General features: G+C 37.5%; 1 protein-coding gene across 3 annotated transcripts in view; it reads right to left on the bottom strand.

Annotated features, from left to right (window-relative positions):
- Nucleotides 1–18972, bottom strand: part of BHLHB9 (basic helix-loop-helix family member b9) — a 106724-nt gene extending 87752 nt beyond the window's left edge. For 2 of the 3 annotated variants that reach the window (XM_049107297.1, XM_049107298.1), the window contains exon 1: nt 18793–18972. The gene's annotated coding sequence lies outside the window, so the exon portion shown is untranslated. Of the gene's footprint in view, nt 1–18557; nt 18716–18792 lie in introns of all 3 variants that reach the window. The other variant, XM_049107296.1, reaches the window with a different exon arrangement.
- Nucleotides 18973–19186: the final 214 nt, after the last annotated feature.

Genomic DNA, 19186 nt, shown 5'->3' with positions numbered 1-19186 from the left:
AAAAATCTGCTCTCTGAAAGATACTGTCAAGAGAATGAGATGAGCCAAAAACTGGTTGAAAATATTTTCAAAAGACATCTGATAAAGGACTGATATCCAAAATATACAAATCTAAAAATTCAACAATAAGATAACAACTCAATTTAAGCCAGTGGGATGGGGCTGAGAGATGAGCAGGGAAAACTGTACCAGGCCTGAGGTCACAGGGAGTATCTTGGCTTTTATCCTATACCCCATGGAGAGCCAGCCATCAAGGGTAACAGGGGTCAGTTTTCAGTTTTAACATATCAGTTGTAAATGAGAATGGAAAGTAGGCTTAAGGAGTGGAGGCAAGAAGGCAGATTAGGAGCCAAAGCAGGGCCTAGTGGAGAATAAGTAGTGACAGAGACTTTCCTTCTATGAAACCTTACCTCTCAGTGCCTTACACAGAATATACACTTGGATATGGATTTATTGCAAATTGAGAAAATGAAATAATTCTGTTTTTCTACAAGATGGATAACTTTAGCTCACCCACCTAGGATTTTCTTTTCCATTTGAGAAAGTAATTCTGTGAGCTTCATTCCCTTTTTTCTTTATTTTTCTATTGGAGTTCAATTTGCCAACATATAGCATAACACCCAGTGCTCATCCCATCAAGTGCCCCCCTCAATTCCCTTTTTAACATGAAAGTGATTGGGTATATCATGGAGCAATATAAAAACCTCGCAGGTATACATATGTAATAGAAATGGTTTGGAGACATCTGTCTTTTTAGCCAGAACCCCAAACTGGACACCCAGTACTCATCCCATCAAGTGCCCCCTCAGTGCCCATCAGTGCCCATCACCCATCACCCCCACCCCCTGCCCACCTCTCCTTCCACCACCCCTAGATCGTTTCCCAGAGTTAGGAGTCTCTCATGTTCTGTCTCCTTTTCTGATATTTCCCACTTATTTTTTTCTCCTTTCCCCTTTATTCCCTTTCACTATTTTTTATATTCCCCCAAAGAATGAGACCATATAATGTTTGTCCTTCTCCGATTGACTTATTTCACTCAGCATAATACCCTCCAGTTCCATCCACGTCGAAGCAAATGGTGGGTATTTGTCATTTCTAATGGCTGAGTAATATTCCATTGTATATGTAGACCACATCTTCTTTATTCATTCATCTTTCGATGGACACCGAGGCTCCTTCCACAGTTTGGCTATTGTGGACATTGCTGCTAGAAACATCGGGGTGCAGGTGTCCCGGCGTTTCATTGCATCTGTATCTTTGGGGTAAATCCCCAGCAGGGCAATTGCTGGGTCGTAGGGCAGATCTATTTTTAACTCTTTGAGGAACCTCCACACAGTTTTCCAGAGTGGCTTCACCAGTTCACATTCCCACCAACAGTGCAAGAGGGTTCCCCTTTCTCCACATCCTCTCCAACATTTGTTGTTTCCTGCCTTATTAATTTTCCCCATTCTCACTGGTGTGAGGTGGTATCTCATTGTGGCAGATTTCAGGTCGTACTACAAAGCTGTGGTCATTAAGACAGTGTGGTTCTGGAACAAAAACAGGCACATAGATCAATGGAACAGAATAGAGAATCCAGAAGTGGACCCTCAACTTTATGGTCAACTAATATTCGACAAAGGAGGAAAGACTATCCACTGGAAAAAAGACAGTCTCTTCAATAAATGGTGCTGGGAAAATTGGACATCCACATGCAGAAGAAATAAACTGGACCATTCTCTTACACCATACACAAAGATAAACTCAAAATGGATGAAAGATCTTAATGTGACACAAGATTCCTCCATCAAAATCCTAGAGGATAACACAGGCAACACCCTTTTTGAACTTGGCCACAGTAACTTCTTGCAAGATACATCCATGAAGGCAAGAGAAACAAAAGCAAAAATGACCTACTGGGACTTATCAAGATAAGAAGCTTTTGCACAGCAAAAGAAACAGTCAACAAAACTAAAAGACAACCTACAGAATGGGAGAAGATATTTGCAAATGACATATCAGATAAAGCGCTAGTTTCCAAGATCTATAAAGAACTTATTAAACTCAAGAATCCAATCTTGAAATGGGCAAAAAGACATGAACAGAAATCTCACAGAGGAAGACATAGACATGCCCAACAAGCACATGGGAAAATGCTCTGTATCACTGGCCATCAGGGAAATAGAAAGCAATGGGCTTTTTAAATTAACTTTGTATCCTGCAACTTTGCTATAATCAATTCCAGAGGTGTGTGTGTGTGTGTGTGTGTGTGTGTGTGTGTGTGTGTGAACCTTTTCAGATTTTCTACATAGGTAATGATGTCACTTCCGAACAAAGACCATTTTATTATTACTTTTTGTTCTAAATTCATATCCCATTTACTTTCTTATCCTGTATCACTGTATTACAAGGATTTCTAATACAGTGCTGAAAAGTAATAGTGAGAGGAGACATCTTTGCCTTGTTCCTGATCTTTGTGGGAAAGGTTCCAGTTTCTTGCCACTATGTATGATGCTAGCTGTGGGCTTTTTGTAGATTTTCTTTATCAAGTTGAGAAGTTCTTTCTTCTTAGTTTGAAAGTTTTTTCTTTTATCAAAAATGAGTATTATTATTTTTTACCTGATGTTTTTTATCTATTGGTATGATCATGTGGTGTTTCTTTTTTAGCCTGTTGATATGATGGACTACATTAACTGATTTTTTAATACTAAACCAGTCTTAAATATCTGAGAAAAATCCCATTGGTCATGGTATATAACTTTTTGTATACAGATCATGGTTTCCTTTTTTAACAAAGGGGAAAGTGTTTTTAAAAAGTTAACCTGCCTGATTTTTCTAGGTGTGTGCTTTGGATGGAAACTTGAGTTTATTTTCTTTAAATAATTAAGACATTGTCACAATATGTCTAGGATACTTTATGCTATTCTGTCATTCAAAATGTTACCTATGTCAACTAATGTTACTTAATGTCAACTAATCTTCAACAAAGCAGGGACAATATCCAATGGAAAAAAAGAATCTCTTCAACAAATGGTGTTGGGAAAACTGGATAGCAACATGCAAATAATGTGACTGGACCACTTTCTTATACCATACACAAAAATAAATCTGAAATAGATGAAAGACCTAAATGTGAGGAAGGAAACCATAAAAATCCTAGCAGAAAACACAGACAGCAACCTCTTTAACACTGGACATAGCAACTGCTTATTATTATTATTAGTGTCCTAAGGCAAGGGAAACAAAAGCAAAAACAAACTATTGGGACTTCAGGATAAGAAGCTTCTGCACAGAGAAGGAAACAATCAGCAAAACTAAAAGGCAACCTTTGGAATGGGAGAAGATATTTGCAAATCACATATCTAATCAAGTGTTAGTCTAAAATATATAAAGAATTTATAAATCTCAATACTCAAAAAACAAATAATCCAGTTAAACATTGGGTAGAAGACATGAATAGACATTTTTCCAAAGAAGACATACAAATGGCTAACAGACACATGAAAAGGTGCTCAACATCACATATCATCAGAGAAATACAAATCCAAACAACGAGATAGCACCTTATAACAGTCAGAATGGCTAAAATGAACAAAACAGGAACAACAGTTGTTGGCAAGGATGTGGGTAAAGGAGAATGCTCTTAATACTGTTCATGGGAATGTAAACTGGTGTCGTCATTCTAGAAAACAGTATGGCGTTTTCTCAAAAAGTTAAAAACGGAACTACCCTATGACCCAGCAATTGCACTACTAAGTATTGACCCAAAGGATACAAACAGTGATTCAAAGGGGCAAATGCACCCTGATGTTTAAAGCAGCAATGTCCACAGTAGCCAAAATATGGAGAGCCCAGGTGTCCATCAACAGATGAATTGATAAAGATGTGCATATACACAATGGAATATTACTTAGCCATAAAAAGAATGAAATCTTGCCATTTGCAATGACATGGAAGGAACTAGAATGTATTATGCCAAGTGAAATAAGTCACTGGTATTTGTGAAAGACAAATACCATATGATTTCACTCATATGTGGAATTTTTTAAAAAAGATTTTACTTATTTATTCATGAGAGAGAGAGATGGGGGCAGAGACATAGGCAGAGGGAGAAGCAGGCTCCATGAAGGGATCCTCATGTGGGACTTGATCCTGAGACTCCAGGATCATGCCCTGGGTCGAAAGCAGACACTAAGCTGCTGAGCCACCCAGGTGTTCCCATATGTGGAATTTAAGAAACAGAATAGATGAACAACTAGGAAGCCTGGCTAAAGACCACAGGCAACTGTAGAGCCCATCTTATGGCACATTCAGGCAGGGAAACAGGTCAGCAGCCCTGTCCAAATGTGGAGTATAGCCTCCAGCCTCTCCTGAGCTAGGAGAACAAACAGCAATTCCAGGCAACCTCAGAGCACAGCCCATGATCCCAAATACACAAGAAGCTAAGCCAACATCCTTGTCTAACTGCAAGTAAAATGCATGCAGATTAAACAAACAAATAACATAGCATAGCATCTGGACCCTCTTGACGAAAGAGCCCAAACTATGATTCCATACAACCATGGAACACAGTCTACAGCCTCACCTAAGCTGAAAGCCAAGGCAATTTCCTTGGTAAATTGTTAGGTATAGCCTCCAGCTCTGCCCAGTCAGAAAGACTGGCCAGATGTCCTGGGCAACTGTGGTCCACTTTCTTCAGCCCTGCTTGGGCAAGAATCCAAGCAAGTAACTCTGCTCAACTGTAGAAAATAGCCTCTGCCTCCCCACCCTGATCAGGGAGCCTGAATAACCACCCTGGGCAGCCTCATTGCTCAGCCTATAGCAGTACCTCTGCAGACAGCCTATCTAAGCAGCACCACCTAACTGTGAAACACAGCTTGCAGCTTCACCCATGATGCCTAGGTAGCAACCCTACTCAGCCATGATGTTCAACCTACAGCACTACCCAGTTGGTCAACACAGCCTGCTGTCTCACCCAAATAAGTCGTCTAACCACTAATTCTGCCCAATCACAAAATACAGACTGTGGCCCCACTTGACTAGGGAGAACAGAAAGAAACCTCACCCAACCTCAAGGTGTATCCTACAGTTTCATTCAACTATAGAGTACAGCTAGTGGCCACAACAGACTAGGGGTTCTGGGCAGCAATCTAACCCAACAGCAGAATATAGCCAGCAGCCTGCCCAATTGGAAAGCCTACCCAATGGCTCTAGCCAATTGCAAGAAAGAGCCTGCAGCTCTTCCTGACTGTAGAACACAACCTGAAACCTGCTATAATCATGAAGCCTAAAGCCCAGGATCTGGGCCCACCTGACCATGGAACCTAGCCACCAGGCCTGCCAAACCAGGGAGCTCCAACAGCAGCTCTGTGTGAACATGGAGCCTAGTAAGCAGGATCAACTGACCACGGAGCACAGCCACTGGGCAGCACTCCACCAACTTCAGAGCATGGGAAATGAACGTGTCTAACTAGAGACCATGATAGCAAGCCCTGTCTGCTCATGAACACTACACATGATATAGCCAGAACCCCAAACTGGACTGACAAACATATTCCCCTGCTAAATTGAATCTGTAAAGGCTAGAAGAGGAGACTGTTTCCTCAATTACACAAGGATGAAAGAATCACGAAGAATGAGGTAAACATGACAGCACCAATAACTGACCCCAAAGAAATGGAGATCTAGTAACTGACAATTCAGAATAATTCTCTTAAAGAAGTTCAGTGAACTACAGGAAAACACAAATGGACAACTAAACAATATTAGGAAAACAATATACGAAAAAATTAGAAATTCAACAAAGAAATAGAACCATTAAAAAATCAAACAGAAATCCTATAGCTGAAGAATACAATGACTGAATTGAAGATTCATTTATTTTTTATTTTTTATTTTTTTAAAGATTTTATTTATTTATTCATGATAGTCACAGAGAAAGAGAGAGAGAGAGAGGCAGAGACACATGCAGAGGGAGAAGCAGGCTCCATGCAGGGAGCCCGACGTGGGACTCGATCCCCGGTCTCCAGGATCATGCCCTGGGCCAAAGGCAGGCGCCAAACCGCTGCGCCACCCAGGGATCCCTTGAATTGAAGATTCAATACAGAGTTTCAACAATAGACTTGACGGAGTATAAGAATTAATGAACTCTAAGACTTGCCATTTGAAATTATCCAGTCAGAGGAGCAAAAATAAAAAAGAATGAAAAAGAGTGAAATAAGCATATAGGACATAAGGAACACCTTAAAATGAAACAATATACCTGGGATTATGGGAGAAGAAAGAGAAAGGGACATAAAGTTTATTTTAAAAAATGCCTGAAAACTTCCCAAACTTGGGGAGAGAAATGGACATCCAGATTCATGAGGCCTCAAGTTAACTAGGATGAACATGAAAAGGGGTACACCAAGACACATTATAATTAAACTTATAATTAAAAGTTAAAGACAAAGAATTTTGAAAGCAGGAAGAGAAAAGCAATTCATTGCATACAATAGATCCATAAAGCTATTTGGATTTTGCCACAAAAACCTTGCAGGCCAAGACAAAATAGGAAGAAATATTCAAAATGTTGGAGGTGAAAAAATTCAAACAAGATACTATACCCAGCAAATCTGTCCTTCAGTTACGAAGGAGAGATAAAAACTTCCCCAAACAAATAAAGTATGAGGGGATTTGTTAGCACTAGATCAGCCTTACAAGAAATGCTAAAGGGGTTTCATCAAGCAGAAAAGACAAGACATCAACAATATAAAAAGTGGAGTGTCTGGCTGGCTCACTTGGTAGAGCATGCAACTCTTGATCTTGGGGTCATCAGTTCAAGCCCCTTATAGGCATCTAGCTTACTCAAAAAAATAAGCAAAATAAAAATAAATAAAAAAATAATATAAAATATATGAATGAGTAAAATCCATTGTTAAAGGCAGATATGGAGTCAAAGTCAGATTCTCTAATGTGATAGTGGTGTGTAAAACACTTTTGACTCTAATTAAAAGTCAAAGTCAAATTTACATATAAGACAACATGAGCTAAACAAGACAGAAAAACAATTAACAAAATGGCAAATATCAGTTCTTAGCAATATTATTTTAAACATAAATGGATTGGGGACGCCTGGCTGGCTCAGCGGTAGAGTGTCTGCCTTTGGCTCAGGGCGTGATCCCCAGTCTGGGATCAAGTCCCGCCTCGGGCTCCTAGCAGGGAGCCTGCTTCTCCCTCTTCCTATGTCTTTGCCTCTCTCCATGTGTCTCTCATGAATAAATAAATATTAAAAACATAAATAGATTGAATTTTTCAATCAAAAGACATACAGTGGATGAATGGATTAAAACAATAGGATGCAATGATATGCCACCTATGAGCAACTCATTTTAGCTTTGAGAACATACATACATTGAAGTAGATGGAAAGATATTCCAATCAAATGGTAAACAAAAAGAACAGGGGTGCTATATATGTATAGGTTTCCCCTGGGTATGAAAGTAGAGTTCCTATGAAACCTTTTGTAAGCTGAAATGGCATAAAGCAAAGAGAATCTCCTGTTTTCTAAAAGTTTGCATTATTATGCTACTTTGCTTTTTTTAAAAGACTATTTATTTGAAAGAAAGAAAAAGCACAAGTTGGAGGGGGGGCAGAGGGAGAAAGAGAAGCAGACTCCCTGATAAGCAGGGAGCCTAATGTGAGGCTCAATCCCAGACCCCAGGATCATGACCTGAGCCAAAGGCAGATGCCTAACAAACTGCCCTCCAGGCACCCCCCACTTTGCTTTGTTATAATTTTCTATTTTAATTCCTGTAGTTAACATACAGTGCTATATTGTTTCAGGTATACAATATGATGATTCAACAATTCTATACATTACTCAATGCCATCATCATAAGTACTCTTTAATCCCCATCACCTGGGACGCCTGGGTGGCTCTAAGGTTTGGCACACACACACACACACACACACACACACACACACACACACACACAATGGAATGATGTATATATATACTGATGAATTGGGCTACTTCCATACTTTGGCTATTGTAAATAATGCTGCTATAAAACACAGGGGTGTGGGGTGATTGCATGGTTCAGTTGGTTAAGTGTCTGACTCTTGGTTTCAGCTCAGGTCATGATCTCAGGGTCCTGAGATGGAGCCCCACATCTGGCTTCATGCTCAGGTTGGAGTCTGCTTGTCCTTCTCCCTCTGCTCCTCCCCTGCTCTCTCTCTCTCTGGAATAAATAAAATCTTCAAATAAAATAAAAATAGGGGTGCATTTATCACTTTGAATTAGTGTTTCTCTATGTTTGGGATAATTACCCAGTAGTGCAATTACTGGATTAGAGGGAAGTTCTTTTTTTAACTTTTTCGGTAACTTCCATACTGTTTTCCACAGTGGCTGCACCAGTGTGCATACCCACCAACAGTGCAACAGGGTTTCTTTTTTCTCCACATCCTTGCCAAAACCTGTTGTTTCTTATGTTTTTAATTATAGCCATTCTAACTGGTTTAAGGTGTTATCTCACTGTAGTTTTGATTTGCATTTCTCTGATGATGAGTGATGTTGAGCATTTTTTCATGTGTCTGTTGGGCATCTGGATATCTTCTTTGCAAAAATGTCTGTTCATGTTTTCTGCCTCTTTTTTAAATTGGATTTTTTGTTTTTTAAGGTATTAAGTTGTATAAATTCATTATATATTTTGGATACTAACTCTACTGAATATGTTATTTGCCAATATCTTCTCTTATTCAGTAGGTTGTTCTTTTAGTTTTATTGATTGGTTCCTTCACTGTACAGAGGCTTTTTATTTTGATGTAGTCCCAATAATTTATTTTTACTTTTATTTCCCTTGCCTCAGGAAACATAGCTAGAAAAATGTTGCTACAGCCAATGTCAGAGAAATTATTGCCTGAGCTCTATTCCAGAATTGTACTGGTTTCCTGTCTCACATTTAGGTTTTTCATCCATGGGTTTATTTTTGTTTATAATGTAAGAAAGTGGTCCAATTTCATTCCTTTCATTCATTCCTTTTTCCCAGTCTCTTCATTTAAAGAGACTGTTGTTTTCCTATCGTGTTTTCTTTCCTCCTTTGTCAAAGATTGAGTATATAATTATAGGTTTATTTCTGTGTTTTCTAGTCTGTTCCACTGATCTATGTGTCTATTTTGTGCTAGCCATTTTGCTTTTATGAAAGAACATTATAACCTGTTTTCACTAATAGAAATCTGAGGAGGAATTTCACTTTTGTAAAAAAATTTATTACTTTACTAATGTAGATCTTTTGTACAAGTGAAATGACATAACTCCAACTTTGGTACAGCAGATGATACCTGTACAAGACAAAAATAAGCTTTAAATTAAAAGTGGACACAAGAGACAAACATAATTATTATATGATGATAGAGTAGTCAATTAAAAAAGAAGATGTGACGGCTGTAAATGTGCATCTAATCTTGGAACATCTAAATATATAAAGTAAATGCTAACAGAACTCAAAAGAGAAGCAACACAATAATAATAGATGACATTATTACCCCACTCTTAATTATGGATATATCATCATCCAAACAGAAAGTCAATAAGCAAAAAGCAGATCTGAGCAGCACTGTAAAGCAAAATGTGTATAACAGACAGATACAGAACATTCTATTCAATAGCAGTAAAGTACATATTCTTTACAAGTGGACATGGAACATTCTCCAGAATATATCATATGTTAGATTACAAAACAAGCCTTAACAAATCCAAATGGTTGAAATTATATCAATAATATTTTTCTACAACAATGGCATGAAACTAGAAATCAATAACAAAAGGATAATTGGAAAATTCACAAACGTGGACATTAAACACACTCCCAAATAACCAAGATTCAAAGAAGAAATAAAAAAAGAAATTTAAAAAACTTTGACATCAATAAAAACAGAAGCACAACATATGAAAACTTATGGGATGCAACAAAAGTATTTCTAAGAGTAGTGTTTATAGCTATAAATGCCTATTTTAAGAAAAAAAGATCTCAAATAACCTATCTCACAGAACTAAAATAAGAACAAACTAAGGCCAAAATTAGCTGAAAGAAGTAAATAATAAAAAATTAAGCAAAAACATATGAAATGAACAGGGGCACCTTGGCTGTTCAGTGGTTGAGCATCTGCCTTTGGCTCAGGTCGTCCCGGGGTCCTGGGATCAAGACTCACATCAGGCTCCCCACACAGAGCCTACTTCTCCCTCTGCCTATGTCTCTGCCTCTCTCTCTCTGTGTCTCTCATGAATAAATAAAATCTTTAAAAAACAAAAGCACTATATGAAATGAAGAAAAGGAAAACAACAGAAAATATCAACAAAACTAAGAATTGGGTTCTTTTGAAGGATGAACAAAACTGACAAACCTTTGGCTAGACTAACCAAGAAAAAAAAGAGAAAGGACTCAATACATAACAGCATAAGTAAAAAAAAAAAAGAGACATTATAAGTTATACCATGGAAATATAAAGGACTGTAATAGATTACTATGAATAATATAAGCCAACAAATTCGATGACTTAGAGAAATGCATAATTCCTACAAACGTACAACTTATCAAGATCGAATCATGAAGAAATAGAACATCTGAACAGGCCAACAATGCCTAAGGAGACTGAATTAGTAATCAAACACCTCTCAACAAAGGAGAGCCCAGTACCAGATGAATTCACTGGTGAATTTACCAAATGTTTAAGGAAGAATTAATGCCACCCCTCAAAAACTTGGGGAAGGGAACACTCCCAAGCTCATTTTATGAGGCTAGCAACACTTTCATACCAAAGCCAGAGAAGGACACTACAAGAAAATAAAATTACAGGTCAATATCCCTGTTGAATATACATGCAAATATTCTTAACAAAATACTAGCAAATTGAATTCAACAGTATATTTAAAAAATCATACACCATGATCAAGTGGGACTTAACCCTGAGGTGAAAAGATGGTTCACCATATGCAAATCAATAATGAGATACACCACCTTAACAGAATGAAGGATAAAACCATATAATTTCTCAGTAGATGAAGAAAAAAATGATTTGAAAAAATTCAACAGCTTTTCATGATAAACTCTCAAGAAACTGGGTAAAGGCCATATATAAATAGCTCATACATAGCTAACATCATACAAAATTGTGAAAAACTGAAAGCTTTTCCTCTAGAATCAGGAACAAGACAAAGGTGCCCACTTTCACTAGTCTTATTCAAAAAAACAAAACAAAACAAAACAAAACACTGCAAGTCCCAACCAGAGAAAATAGGCAAGAAAAAGAAATAAAAGCCATTCATAAAAAATCTTCAATAAAATATTAGGAAACTACATTTACCATTATACTAAAAGGATCATTCACTGGGGCACCTGAGTGGCTCAGTTAGTTAAGCATCCTATTCTTGATTTTGGCTCAGGTCATGAACTCAGGGTTTTGAGATCGGGCCCCACATCAGGCTTTTTGCTGGGCATGGATCATGCTTGGAATTCTCTCTCTCTCTCCCTACCACACCTGTACCCTGTTCATGCTCTCTCTAAAAAAAAAAAAAAAAAAAAAGGCTCATTCACCACAACCAAGTGCGATTTATTCTGGGGATGCAAGGTTCGGTCAAAATTTAGAAATCAATGTGATACATCATATTTAAAAAGGATTAAAATCATATGATCATCCCAATGGATGCAGAACAAGCATTTCACAAAATTCAAATCCATTCATGATAAAAAACCTTCATTTTAGAGGGAAGGAACATACCTCAACATAATAAAGGCCACATATTCCAGATCCACAGCTAACATCATACTTAGTAGTGAAAAACTGAAGCCTTTTCCTCTAATACCAGGTAACAAGACAAGGATGTGCACCCTCACCACTATAATTCAACATAGTACTGAAAATACTAGCCACAGCGAGCAGAGAAGAAAAATAAATAAAAGGTCTCTAAATTGGTGAAGAAGTAAAACTGTCACTATTTGCAGATGACGATACTATACATAGAAAATTCTAAAGCATTTTAAGACACTAATAACAAAGTAGCAGAAAGAGAAATTAAGAAAATAATTCTGTCTACAATTGCACCAAAAAAAACCCCTAGGAATAAGCATAACCAGGAAGATGAAAGAGCTGTATGCTGTAAACAATAAAATACTGATGAAAGAAATTAAAGATGACACAAACAAATGGAAAACTATTTCATGCTCATGGATTGGAAGAATTAATATTCTTTAAATATCTATATTACCAAAGCAATGTACAGATGCAATGCAATCCCTATCAAAATACCAATTGCATTTTCACAGAACTAGAACAAATAATACTAAAATTTGTATGGAACTACTTAAGGCTCCAAAGAGCCAAAGCAATCTTAAGAATGAGGAACAAAACTGGAGGTATTACAATCACAGATTTCAAGATATACTACAAACCTGTAGTAATCAAAATAGTACGGTACTGGTACAAAAATAGACACACAAATCAATGGAACACAATAGCCCAGAAATAAACTAATGTTTATATGGTCAATTAATCGATAACAACAAAAAAAAAGGCAAGACTCCTTAATAAACGAGGAAAACTGAGAAGGTACATGCAAAAAAAAAAAAAAAAGAGAGAGAGAGAGAGAAAGAAACTGGGCTTTCTTATACCATTTACAAAAATAAACTCAAAATAAATACCTAAATGTGAGATTGAAAACATAAAACTCCTAAAAGAAAACAGAGGCAGTAATTTCTTTGATATTGACTTTACCAGCATTTTTCAAGAATGCCTCCTCAAACAAGGAAAAAAAAAGTAAAAATAAACTATTGGGACTACCAAAATAAAAAGCTTTTGCACAGTGAAGGAAATCATTAACAAAACAAAAACACAACCTACTGAATGGGAGAAGATATTTGCAAATGTTATAACCAATAAGGTGTTAATATCCAAAATATATAAAGAACTTACACAACAAACAAGCCTTAACAAATCCAAATTTAAAAAATTTTTAACACCAAAATACCAACTAAAATATGAGCAGAGGACTTGAATACAAATTTTTCCAAAGAAGACATGCATATGCCAAACAGACACATGAAAAGATGCTTATCATCACTAATCATGAGAGAAAAGCAAATCAAAACTACAATGAGCTATCACTTTACACCTGCCAAAATGATGAGACTCAAAAAGGTAAGAAATAACAAATGCTGGTGAGGATGTGAAGAAAAAGGAACTCTTGTTCGTAGTTGGTGGGATATAAATTGGTGCAACCACTGTGGAAAACAGTTCCTCAAGAAATTAAAAATAGAATTGCTGGGACGCCTGGGTGGCTCAGGAGTTGAGCATCTGCCTTCGGCTCAGGGCGTGATCCCAGGGTCCTGGGATCAAATCCTGCATCAGGCTCCTTGCAAGAAGCCTGCTTCTCCCTCTGCCTGTGTCTCTGTCTCTTTCTCTGTGTCTCTCATGAATAAATAAATAAATAAATAAATAAATAAATAAATCTTAAAAAAAATAAAATAAAAATAGAATTACCATACGATCTAGTATTCCACTACTGGGCATTTCCCCCAAAGAAAATAAAAACACTAACTTGAAAAGACATATGCACCCCTATGTTTATTGCAGCATTATTTACAATAGCCAAGATATGGAAGCAACCCAAGTATCCATCAATAGATGAATGGATAAAGAAAATGTAATATATATATTAATATATTAATTATATATTATATATATGTGTATATATATTAATATATATACACATACACATACAGATACACATACTATGGAATACTGCTCAGCCATAAAAAATGAGATCTTGACATTGGCAACAACATTGATGGACCTACAGGGTATTTTGCTAAGTATATAAGTTAGAGAAAGACTAATACCATATGACTTCGCTTATATATGGAACCTAAAAATGTATGAATTAACAAACAAAACGCAGAAACAAACCCATAAATACAAACTGATGGTTGCCAGAGGGGAAAAATGGGCAAAGGGGAATGCAAGGTACAGGTTTCCAGTTATGGAATGAATAAGTCAGAAGAATAAAATGTACAGGATGGGTAATACGGTCAATGGTATTGTATTAGGATTGTATGTTGACAAATGGTAGCTGTACTTATGAGAATAGCATAACGTATAGAGATGTTGAATCATTATGTTGTATACCTGAAACTAAATGTTAATACTATGTGTCAATTAAAAAAGAAAGAAAATGCATCTAAATTATAAAAGAATAAGTACAATTATCTGTGCTTGCACATAAAGTAACGTTATATTTAAAAAATACTGGGATGCCTGGGTGGCCCAGTTAGTTAAACATCCAACTCTTGATCACAGCTCAGGTATTGATCTCAGGGTTTTGAGTTCAGGCCCCACCATGGAACCTCCTTAGAAAAAATAAAAATAAAAATATCCTGAAGACTCAACCAAAAACTGCTGGAACAAATTCAGTAAAGTTTCAGGATATACAATCAACACTGAAAAATCAGTGTGTTTCTATACACTACCAACAAAGTATCTGAAAATAAATACAGAAAACAATCCCAAATTACAATAGCATCAATAACAATAAAATATTTAGGGATAAATTTAAGGAGGTGAAAGATCTGTACATTGAAAACTGGAAGATATTGACAAGAGAAATTGAAGAAACAAATAGAAAAATGTTCTGTGTTCATTGATCAGAATAATTAGTATGTTAAAATGTCAATACTACCCAAAGTGATCTGTAGATTAAATGCAATCCCTATTAGGCAACCTGAGTGGCTCAGCGGTATAGCGCCGCCTTCGGCCCAGGGTGTAAATCTTGGAGACCCGGGATTGAGTCCCACATCAGGCTCCCTGCATGGAGCCTGCTTCTCCCTCTGCCTGTGTCTGTGCCTGTCTCTCTTTCTCTCTCTCTCTCTCTCTCTGTATCTCTAATAAGTAAATAGAATCTTTAAAAAATGTAATCCCTATCAAATTCCAATGGAATTATATATAAAAAATATATAAGGAAATCATAAAACCGAATAGTCATCATCCTCATCATCATCTGATTTTAAAATGGGCAAAGGACCTGAATAGACTGTTTCCCTCAGAAGATAAACAAACAAATGGCTAATAAGTCCTTGAAAAGATGCTCAACATCACTAATCATCAGGGAAATGCAAATCAAAACTACAATGAGATCTCTCACACCTGTTAGAATGGCTATTATCAAAAAGCAAAAGGTAACAAGTGTTGAGAAGAATGTGAAGAAAAGGGAACTCTTCTGCACTGCTGGTAGGAATGTAAATTGCAATAGCCACTACGGAAAATTGTGTTGGAGGCTTTTCAAAAAATTAAAAATAGAACTGCCATACGACCCAACAACCCAACTTCTGGTAAAATATTCTAAGGAAATGAGATCGCTATCTCAAAAAGATATTTGCACCCCCATGTTCCTTTGTTGTATTGTTCACAATAGCCAAGACATGGAAACTACCTAATTATGCACTGACAGATAAATGAATAAAGAAAATGTAATACATATAAAATGGGATATTATTCAGCCATGAGAAAGAAGGAAATCCTGCCATTTGAGACAACATGGATGGACCTTCAGGGCATTATGCTCAGTGAAATATGTCAGAGAAAGACAAATACTATATGTTCTCACTTATATGTGGAATCTATTAAGTCAAACTCATAGAAACAGAAAATAGGTGGTTGCCAGGTAGGTGGGGAAAATGGGGAGATATAGTTCAGAGGGTAGAAACTTGGCAGTTATATGATGAGTTAGTCCCAGGTATCTAATGTACAGCCTGATGGCTGTAGTTAACCATACCATATTATAAACTGAAATTTGCTAAGTTCATAGATCTTAAATATTCTTACTGCATATACACAAACACATACACACACAAAGATAACTATAGGAAGTGATGTTACCTAACCCATTTGATAGAAGAACAAAGAAGAATCATTTCACAACATATATGTATATTGAATAATCACATTGTACACCTTAAACTTGTACAATGATTTTTGTCAATTATATCTCAATAAAGGTGGAAAATTTTTGAAAAATTTAAATTAAAAGTAATCTTTCAACTTTATAACAAACTTTTACACACTTAAATTTATATGAAAAGTATTTACTTTTACATTCAATTTAATTGACCTGATTTTTATTTTAATTTCCTATAGGTGTACATACAGCGAGAGAATCCAATGGATAATATTATTTCCTTTCCTTTGATGTTGCTATTTCCCTGTACAAATTAGTAAACTGATACTCTGGATTCTATATAAGCCTTGTGATTTTGTTAATTATGAGCTCATCCTCTATAAATGGATGCTAATTTCTTGTACAAGGAAATTCGGCTTCTGAGCTGGTATGGTTGAGGTCCAGATATTGTGGATTCCTTAAAAAAGTCATCTAGGTAATGAGGACCATCATGAAAGTCTTCATGAAAGACAACGAGCTTTGGCAACACAGAAACATATTCTTTGCTTTGGCCAATACTTTCTGTTTGAAATTCCAAGAGTTTCAAAGAGTTATATGAGAATTTTGGTACTTCTCAACCCCAAGCAATATAATTCTATTATGTTAAAGATAAGATAAAATGATAAAATTAACTGAAGAGTCTGAACTGTGGATATAACATTTCAGATGTGAACTGTGGATATAACATTTCAGATAATCCACTATGCTTATTATAAACTGCAATAAGCAATCCTGTATATTCTAACACCAGAGAACATTTACCTCAGAAACATGTATGAAACCAATTCTACACACTACAAAGAAGACATTAGAAATTATTGGGGTAGGGGCAAATTATTTAATAAATGATACTCATATTATGTGAAAAGGATCCATCTCTATTTCCCTCTACTTAACACAAGCCCAAATTCATTCTAGATAAATGAGTGTTTCTCTTTTTCTTTCCATGCATTTAAGAATATTTAAGATACTTAATTTTCCTGGAACTTGCTCATGTGTATTGGGGTTTAACTTTGTTTTCTCAAATGACTAGGTAATTATTCTAACATCATTCACCAAATGTGTAGAGTTAACATAACAGACCTGAATTTACTAGCCTTTGAAATATTGGCTTGTGAAAGTTGGCCCTTGGTGGTAATATATTCTGGTACTATATTAACTATAATTTATTAGCCACAAAGAAAACAAAAGGGAAGACCCAACTACTAACATTAGGAATGAAAGAGGTAACATCACTAGATATTCTACGAATATCAAGGGGATACTAAGAAGTTGCTTGACAAGGTTGTAGCAAAACAGGCACTCTTATACATTGCTGGTCATTTGATCTACATCCCCACTTCTAGGAATCTACCCTGAAGACAGACCTCTAGCCATATGAAAATGCATTTGCATAAGGTTAGCCTTCTATCATTAATTACAATAGAAAAATATTGGAACAAATGTCCACATATAGAGTGATTAAACAAATTATGGTACTGACACAAGGGAGTGTTATTCAGCTGTAAAAAATGAGAAAGGTATCTATGTACCAATTGGTTTCAAGTCTGTAAAATGTGCAAATAAATAGATTAATGGGATTAGTAAAATTTATTTTTCCTAACTATATTTTCCTGAAAAACACTTTGGTATCCTGTGGCTGTTTCACAGTGCTGGGCTCTGACCAAAAGGGATCATCACATATAAGGCAGTGCCACAAAGGATAGCTATAAATCACCAAGTCTAAAGCTTTGGCCAGAAAACAAAAAAACAAGGAAAAGACCTAAGGTCTGCAGAAGTTAAGTTGTGAGACCATCCATAAATCGGTTTCTGTAGATGGTTCCAAAGAAAACCTTCCCTTAAAGCTCAGGACTGAAATGAGAGGGAACAGATAGAACCGTGACCCATGTATCCTTATATGGGAGGAAACTGTCTGGAGTATAATGGGACTAGGTCCTTTCAGAACCTCTTATCTAGGGAAGATGCACAGAATGCTGCTGCCTGGGATGAGATCCAGGGTTCCTCTTTGGAGTTGAAAAGCTTGTTGTTCTACCAATTGAGAAATCCTATGTGAAGGGACCAAAGCATCTAGGTTCCTACCTTTTAAGTGTGTTATCTCTCACTTCCCCTACAGCAACTGGATTGAGGTTAATTCCTCTCTTGCATCTCCAGGCAGCTGGAGCCTTGAAGTAAAAGTTAGTCTTGTTTCCCTCTCATCCCTCAACCCTAACTCACCCCCAACATTGAGCTTGGCCATCCCCAGCACTTGAAAGATATACAGCAAACAGTGCGTGCCAAATAAGTGAGAGGATGAGAGTGGTAATGTAGGCCACAGATTCCATCAGTTCCCATCCCTGCTTTTTCAGAGAAAATGCCACTAGGGTTCAGAAATTGTCACTTCACCATTTCCTCTCTCTGGGCTCCTCTGTAGCCACCTCCCTCCGTGTGTCCACCTCCCTCACCCACAATAGAAAGAGTCACACAGAGCTGGGCAGGGAGGCTAGGTGTGGGGGAGGGGTGTTCAGAGGGCAGGAGACAGCAGAGAGCAGGAGGGTCCCAGGCACTTCCGGCCCCCACACCTAATAGTCTCAGCCACCACCTGCCACGGATGCCATTTCCCCGGCCTCGCACCCACCTCCTCCAACAGCAACCGCTGCTTCTCTCCACGTCCGCCTCGCACAAGATGACTTCCTGCCTCTTGAGCTCCTGGGCGAAAGACTGAACCCGGCTAAGACGCTGGCAATAGGCTGACGGGCTGTGCCCTCTACCAACAAACGCTGTAATTCTGGTCGCCTGAGAAATTCGTTTCCAAGTTAGTGCAGCATGGAGGGACACCCAGGGACACCCACCCACCCACCACAACATCCTACCGCTCCTCTCAAATTGTAGTCTGTCACTCGTCAAGTGTATGTCCTTCCTGCCTTGTCCGCGCTGCACACCCCTGTGCTTGCCCAAGTGAGAGCGTGGTCACGTGACCCACCACCAGCCTCACGTGACCGCGCGGTCAGTCAGCTTGTCTGCCACAGCCCTGCAGCACGAATGGCGGACTCTTCTGACCCTGAGGTTGAGATGCTTGCTCGAAGAATCTGAAGCTCCGGTCCCTGGTGAAGATAGAGAGCTGAAGGCAGACTGGATTTGGAGCCAGAGCTGCCAGCCCTAATGCTAGACCTGGGCCTTGCTCTGTTAGGAGCACAGGGATGGTGAGGAATACTCGGTGAGGAGATTGGAGACGAAAGGATTTTTATTATTCTGTATGATACTCGG

The sequence above is a fragment of the Canis lupus genome, chromosome X (assembly GCF_003254725.2).
Source record: "Canis lupus dingo isolate Sandy chromosome X, ASM325472v2, whole genome shotgun sequence".
NCBI classification, from domain to species: domain Eukaryota; kingdom Metazoa; phylum Chordata; class Mammalia; order Carnivora; family Canidae; genus Canis; species Canis lupus.
This window is presented reverse-complemented; position numbering and strand designations above follow the sequence as displayed.